The 7,097-nt window shown below is 39.4% G+C and overlaps 1 pseudogene; it reads right to left on the bottom strand.

Annotated features, from left to right (window-relative positions):
- Positions 1-1,612: 1,612 nt before the first annotated feature.
- Positions 1,613-2,940, bottom strand: LOC107503823 (annotated as a pseudogene).
- Between the last annotated feature and the right edge of the window lie 4,157 nt (positions 2,941-7,097).

The raw sequence follows: 7,097 nt of genomic DNA, 5'->3' as shown, positions 1-7,097 counted from the left end.
TGCTTTTGTGGTACCCCACACATTTCAATAAGCTGTGTTTTCATTTTCATCAAGTCAAAATAGTTTTAAGTTTCTCTTGAAATTTCTTCTTTGACCCATGTGTTATTTAGAAGTATGTTGATTAATCTCCATATATTATAAATATATATTTTAAAAAAAACAGAGAAGAAACTATGTGCTGATTGTTAGTTTGAAAAAGTTCTCAATAAATATGTAATCTTCTAAAAAGATCTCCATGTATTTTGGGATTTTCCAGTTATCTTTCTGTTATTGATTTCTGGATTAATTCCACTATAGCCTGACAGCAGAAATTATATCATTTCCAGCCTTCTAAATTCTTCTCTTTAAATTGTTAAGGTGTGTTTTATGGCCCAGAATACAATCCTTTCTGGTGAATATTCCATGTGAGCTTGAGAACAATGTGTATTTTGCTGTCGTTGGATGAAGTAGTCTGTGGATATCAATTATATCCTATTGCTTGATGATAGTATTGAGTTCAAATATATTCTTACTGATTTTCCGACTGCTCAGTCTCTCCATTTCTAATAGAGGGGTGTTGAAGTCCCCAACTGAGTTACTGGATTCATCTATTTCTCTTTGAAATGCTATTAGTTTTTGCCTCCCAGATTTTGATGCTTTGTTGTTAGGCACATACATGTTAAGGGTTGTTATGTCTTCTTGGAGAAGAGGCCCTTTTATCATTATGTAAGGCTCTTCTTTATCCCTGATAATTTTCCTTGCTTTGAAGTCTGCACTGTATGAAATTAGTATAGCTATTCCATCTTTCTTTTGATTATTGTTACATGGCATGTTTTCCCCCATCTATTTACTTCTAATCTCCATGTGTCTTTGTATTTGAAGTGGATTTCTTGTAGAGAATATATAGTCGGGGTACATTTTTTGATCCAGTCTGACAATCCCTGTTTCAATTGGTGCATTTAGACCATTATCATTCAAAGCAATAATATTTACCAATTTGTTAGCGTTGTCTATTTGTCGCCCTTATTCTTTGTTCTTATTTTTGTGTTCCACTCTTTTTCTGTTTTTCATGGATTTGTTTATTTGTTTGTTGAATGGGGGAGGGTGTTACATTTTTATTTCAAAAGCTTGGATAGCTTCAATATCCAGGATATGGGTCAATCCGGTTACCTACAGTACATTAGATTCTTAAATGGTACCAAAAAGTACAGTAAAATTAACGCTTCCGTCACAGGAAATATATGACACAAATAATAGAGAATTAAAAGGCGAAAACCAGTGATACTGGTTGCCTCAGACACTGGTTGCTTTACGACCAGGGTCCACCCGTCCAGGCTGCAGTGTGTCAGAGGAGCGCGAAGCCTCACGTCTGGTTCTGAGTGACCAGGAATAAAACCCACCCACAGTGCCACTCTGGCCTCTGAGCACACGCTGCCTAAAACAAGCAGAGCTCTGGATATAGTAAAAAGGAGAGTGATTTCGGGGGTGGGGAGACTTTGAGCTACGATGCATGTGGCACAGGCCATAGAAAGGATGCCAAGCTAAGTTTGGTACATAATTGTGTTCTTTCGCTATCCAAATGACACATGTGCAGTCAGTGGGCGTTCTTGCAAAGTCTTGGTATGGCTTGTGCTTATTCTGATGGCTGCCACGTGGCTGGATGTCCCTCTGATTTAGGCCATCCTGCCTGTAATCGGAGCTGAGCCGTAGCCCTAATGGCTACAGGGCGAGTAGTAGTGCCACTCCCATTGCCACCACCGCAGCCCCCAGAGCCACATCGCTGCTGGAGATACACCTCCGTGGGCTGCCCACCTTAACTTCACGCTCATCTCCACTGATGGTGGAGACCTTTTCCTCTAGAACCTTTTCCACAGGTTCCTGTTCTTTAAAGGTGATGAGAACAAAGCCTCGTCTTTTGTTCCGCTTGGCATCTATCACCAACTCAATGGCCTCGCTCTCCCCAAGCTCACCAGAGTACTCTCTGATTGTGTCCTTGGTGACTTCGGGGTGCAGGCCCCCCACAGACATTTTCTTTCCTGGTCCTTCTTCACGGCCATGGCCTTTGCATGCTCAGTGACACACCACCCAGCCTGCACTCCTTCTGGTCTAGGACCTTCCCACACCCGCTGCGTGTCTGAAGAGGATAAACGCGAACCCTCTTGACTGGCCAGTGTTGGGATCCATTTTTATTGCACAGTCAACCACTTCTCCAAATTTGGTAAACTAATCCTTTAGGTCCTTTTTGCTGGTGTACCAGCTCAGGCCACCAACGAACATTATCACTGCATCTTTTTTCTTGCTGGTGTTGAACTGGTCGCCCTGGGCGCGTTCTGGTCGCCTCCAGCGCCCTCCTTGGGACCCGACCAGTGACTTGCCTCTTGCCGGTGCTCGGTGGCACCCTACTTCTCCATGGTGTGCTCCTCACCTATTTCTGATACACTAGGCTGGACTATGGTGGCTCCTCGCAGCCGGTGGCACCGGGAGGCCCTCTCATCCACTTGGGGAAGGCTCCTCCAGCTCCACCGTGGCTACGTTCATGCTGCCCAGCCTCGCTTCAGGGGTCCCACAGGACCACTGCCCCAACCTCATGGGCTCCTTCTCGGCCACCGCCGCCTGCGACCCACTGGACCCGCCAGGTACCACTGCCTCTGTCTTTTGTGGATTTAATTGAGTTTTTAATATGATTCCATTTGTCTCTTTTCTTAGCTATGAATCATAGTTCCTCTTTATTTTTTTAAACTTTTTGACCTTCAGTTTTTGATATGCATTTACAGCTAATCCAGGTCCACTTTTCAAATAACAGTACACTACTTCACAGGTGGTGTGAGTGCTTTACAGTAACAAAATAATCTTCATTCTGCCCTTCCATCCTTTGTACATTGCTGTCATTTGTTTCACTTATCAATCATAAGCATTTACACCCCCACTTACCCACACGTAAGTATATGGCATTGAATACATTGCCGTTATCATTATTTGGAGCAAACTGTTATCTGTTAGATCAGTTGAAAAAAATTCTTCTGTTCCTTTTTCTCTTCTCTTTCTAGTATTCTAGTTATGCATATATTAAACTTTTTTGTTGTTGACACACAGTTCTCAGTTATTCTGTTCCGGGTTTTTTTTCCCACTCTTTTTCACTTCGCTTTTCATTTTTGGAGGTTTCTATTGATATGCCCTTAAGCCTAGAGATTCTTTCCTCAGCCCTGTCCAGTGTACTGATGAGCCCATCAAAGGCATTCTTAATTTCTGTTACAGTGTTTTTGATCTCTAGTAATTCTTTTTTATTCTTTCTTAGAATTTCTATCTCTCTGCTTAGATTACTCATCTGTTCTTGCGTGTTATCTACTTTTTCCATTACAGCCCCAGCATAGTAATCATCGTTGCTTTAAATCCATGGTCTGATAATTCCAACATCTGGCATATATGGGCGTGGTTCTGATGTTTGCTTTCTCTCTTTGAACTGTGTTTTTTGCTTTTTGGTATGCCTTGTAGGTTTTCTTGGAAGCCAGATATGATGTACTAGGAAAAACGAACTTGGCTGAACTGGCCTCTAGGAACGTACTGGTCAGGTGTGGGAAGGAAGAGCTTTCCAAGTCCTATGATTGGATCCTGGTCCCTTAGCAAGCCTGTGACCCTGGACTGTGACCTTCCTAAGTGTCTCTCAGTTTATTCTACCTCCTTAGCGGGTACAGGGAGGCTAGAGGGGGTATTGCCCTTCCCCTAGTTTGGTTAAGCTCTGATAAAATTCCAATGACTTTGGGCCTGGAAAAATCATTTCTCTTGAGAACAGGTCTTCTTAAAAAAGAGAATACTTTGACAGATTCCAAAATGGTTGCTTTCCCTTCTTCCTAGTGGAGTGCCAAGGAGATTTTTCCTCAGTCTTCCCTGTGAGAACCCAGAGGTAAAACTCACAGAAATGTGGGAATCCCCCAATACTGAGTCTCCCTAGATTTTTAGTGTCTCAGGCTTCTCCTCTCTGAGTCTCTAGCATTTCATCAATTACAGTTTGAGTTCTTTACCCCAGGCTGATTCCCCTGGAGGTTTCTGCTGGAAGTTTTCTGCTCCATGAAGTTGTGGTTTTCTGTATCTGCCTGTCTGTCTCTCCAACTTGGGGGACAGTGGTTTGCCTTGAGACCTAACTGCTCTGACAAATCTAGGAAGAGTTGTAGATTTTTTCAGTTTGTTCAGCTTTTTACCTGCTAGGATGGAGCGGCCACTTCTAATCTCCTTACATGCCAGACTAGAAACTTGAAGTCTTGTCAGTTTTTAAACTGGATTATGTCTTATTATTAAGTTGTAAAAATTCATATATTTTAGATATGAGTCCCTTGACGCATACATGATTTGCAGTATTTTCTCCCATTCTTTGAGCTGTCTTCTCACTTTTTTTTATCATTCTCTATAAGTCTAGTACCTTCTTTCCTCATTGTCCTGGCGAAGCTCATTCATTTCCTCCAAATTGGAGACATTTCCACCCCCCACTTTTGAACCGCTTTCTATACCAATAACTTTTGATGTGCCACCATCTCTCAAACAAGATGCGACGGCAGGAACTGGGGGACCTTTGCCTTCCATGTGTTCGATAACTTTTTACTTCAGGTTCTGTCTCCTCACAGTTATTAAGGCCCTCAGGGTAGGGAGCATCACATCACATGGTGTGGCCACTAATTTAGGATGCGGAGGGTTAACTCTTTACAGCAGGGAGAATAAAGCACAAATTATTGTCTAAATAAGTCATCCTCCAAATTCTCCTCATCAAGTGAATTATTGTGCTTTAAAAATCATTTTCCTACTAAGTTGTGCCTTTACAAGTATGGCTAAGGTACCTGTGCATCTGCTTTCCCTAAGCAGTTGTTCTCCTAAGTAAAGCGGTGTCTCATGTATGCTGTATATTGTCTCTGAGCATTCTGAAATGGGGACATGTGACATTACCTTCAAGAATACAATTAGATAAGCCGATTGCACTTGGAGAGGTATTCTTCATAATCCTAGATGTCTTGGACTTCAAGACTGTAAAAAAATTAATTTAGATGCAGCTCTGACCTCTATTCTCTTAGTCCAAGCTCTTATACTTGGGGATCTCGTTTCTCATTGCCCTGGGATCTGACACTGACTATCTTGCTATGGATCTTTTAACCGGTGGAGGAGCAGTCTTTTCACTTTCTTTATATGTCTTTTGAAGCACCAAAGTTTTTCTTTTGCTTAAATCCAATAAATCTATTTTTTTTAATTTGTTTATTTGTATTTTTGGTATCATACCTATGAATCCATTGCCCAATCCAAGGTAAGGAAGATTTACACTTAGATCTTTGATCTATTTTAAGTTAATTTTGTATATAATTTGAAGTAAGGGTCTAACTTCGTCTTCTGCATGTGACAATCTAGTATTCCCAGCACCACTTGCCGAAAAGACAATTCTTTCCCTGTTGAATGTACTTGGCACCCTTTTAAAAAATCAGTTGATTAGATATATGGGTTTATTTCCAGACTCTTAATTCTATTCTCTCTCTCTCTCTCTCTCTACACACACACACACACACACACACACACACACACACACACACACAAACACACACACATACCCACACATACACACATATACATATACACACATATATACATATTTCTATCTGGAAAGTTCAGAAGGGATTTTGAAATTTGTCAGTTTTCTTTGTCTGTTGAGATGATGAGGGGATTTTTATCCTTTATTCTATCAATATGGTGTTTTACACTAATTGATTTTTGGATGCCAAACTAACCTTGCGTTCTTGGAATAAAATCTACTCGGTCATGGTTTATAATCCTTTTTATATGTTGCTGGATTCATGTTGCAAGTCTGGGGAGTTGTTTGTTTTTAAAGGTTTTTTTGTGTGTGTATCTATAGTCTAAGAGATTCTGATCTGTAACTTTCTAGTGATGTCTTTTGTTTTGATATCAGGGTAATAGTGACCTCATAGAAGCTCTTCTTTTTTTGGAAGAATTTGTGAAGAACTGGTTTTAACTCTTCCTCAAATATTTGGTAGACTTCACTAGCAAAGCCATCTGTGTCTCAGCTTTTCTTTGTGGAAAATGTTTTAATTACCATTTCAATCTTTTTACTGATTTAGATCAATTCAGATTTTCTATTTCTTCTTGAGTAATTTTAGTGACTTTATATCTTTTTAGTAATTTGTCCATTTCATCCAGGTTATCTAATTTGTTGACATACGGTTTTTCATAGTATCCCCTAACAATGTTTTTAATATTTCTAATGTGAGTAGTGGTATCCCTACTTCCATTCCTGATTTTAGTTAAGTTACATCTTTTTTTCTTCATCAAACCTAAAGGTTTTTTCTTCAAATCTAAAGGTTTGACAGTTTTGTTCATCTTTTAAAAGACTCAACTTTTGATTTTGGTGATTTTCTCTATTGTTTTTGTAGACTCTTTTATTAATTTACAGTCTAATCCTTATTATTTCCTTCTGTTTGCTTTGTGTTAGTTTGCTCTTCATTTTCCAGTGTCTTCCAGTAGAACTTTAGGTTGCTTATTTGAGATCTTTCTTTTTTTACGTAGGCATTTATATCTATACAGTTCCTTGTAAGCGTTGCTTTAGTGGTATCCTATAAATTCTGTTATGTGCCGTTTGCAATTTTTTTAATCTCATATTATCTTCTAATTTCACTTGTGATTTCTTTTTTCAATCCTTGCTTTTCTAGGAGTGCATTGTTTCCACATATTTGTTAAATCCCCAAATTTCTTTGCCATTAATTTCTAATTTCACTCTGTTGTGATCAGAAAACATAGTTTGTGCAATTTCAGTCATTTTAAATTTACCGAGGCCTGGAGGATGTTCCATGTGCTCTTCAGAGGAATGTATATTCTTTAGTTGGTTGATATAGTGTTCTGAAGATCCTGTTATATCTAGTTTGTGTATAGTGTTGTTTATGTCTTTAGTGTCTTTGTCGATCTTCTTCTGTCTTATTGTTCTATCCATTATCGAAAGTGTCATATTAAAGTCTCCAACTCTTGTTGTTGAACTGTTTATTTCTCCCTTCAATTCTATTTTTGCCTCACATATGTGGCGGTTCTGTAGTTAGGGGCAAATATATTATAATTGTTATATATTTCCAATAGTTTTA

Source organism: Rousettus aegyptiacus, unplaced genomic scaffold (assembly GCF_014176215.1).
Source record: "Rousettus aegyptiacus isolate mRouAeg1 unplaced genomic scaffold, mRouAeg1.p scaffold_m13_p_9, whole genome shotgun sequence".
In the NCBI taxonomy this organism is placed as follows: Eukaryota; Metazoa; Chordata; class Mammalia; order Chiroptera; family Pteropodidae; genus Rousettus; species Rousettus aegyptiacus.
Note: the sequence above shows the minus strand (reverse complement) of the source record. Positions and strands in the feature narration are given on the sequence as shown.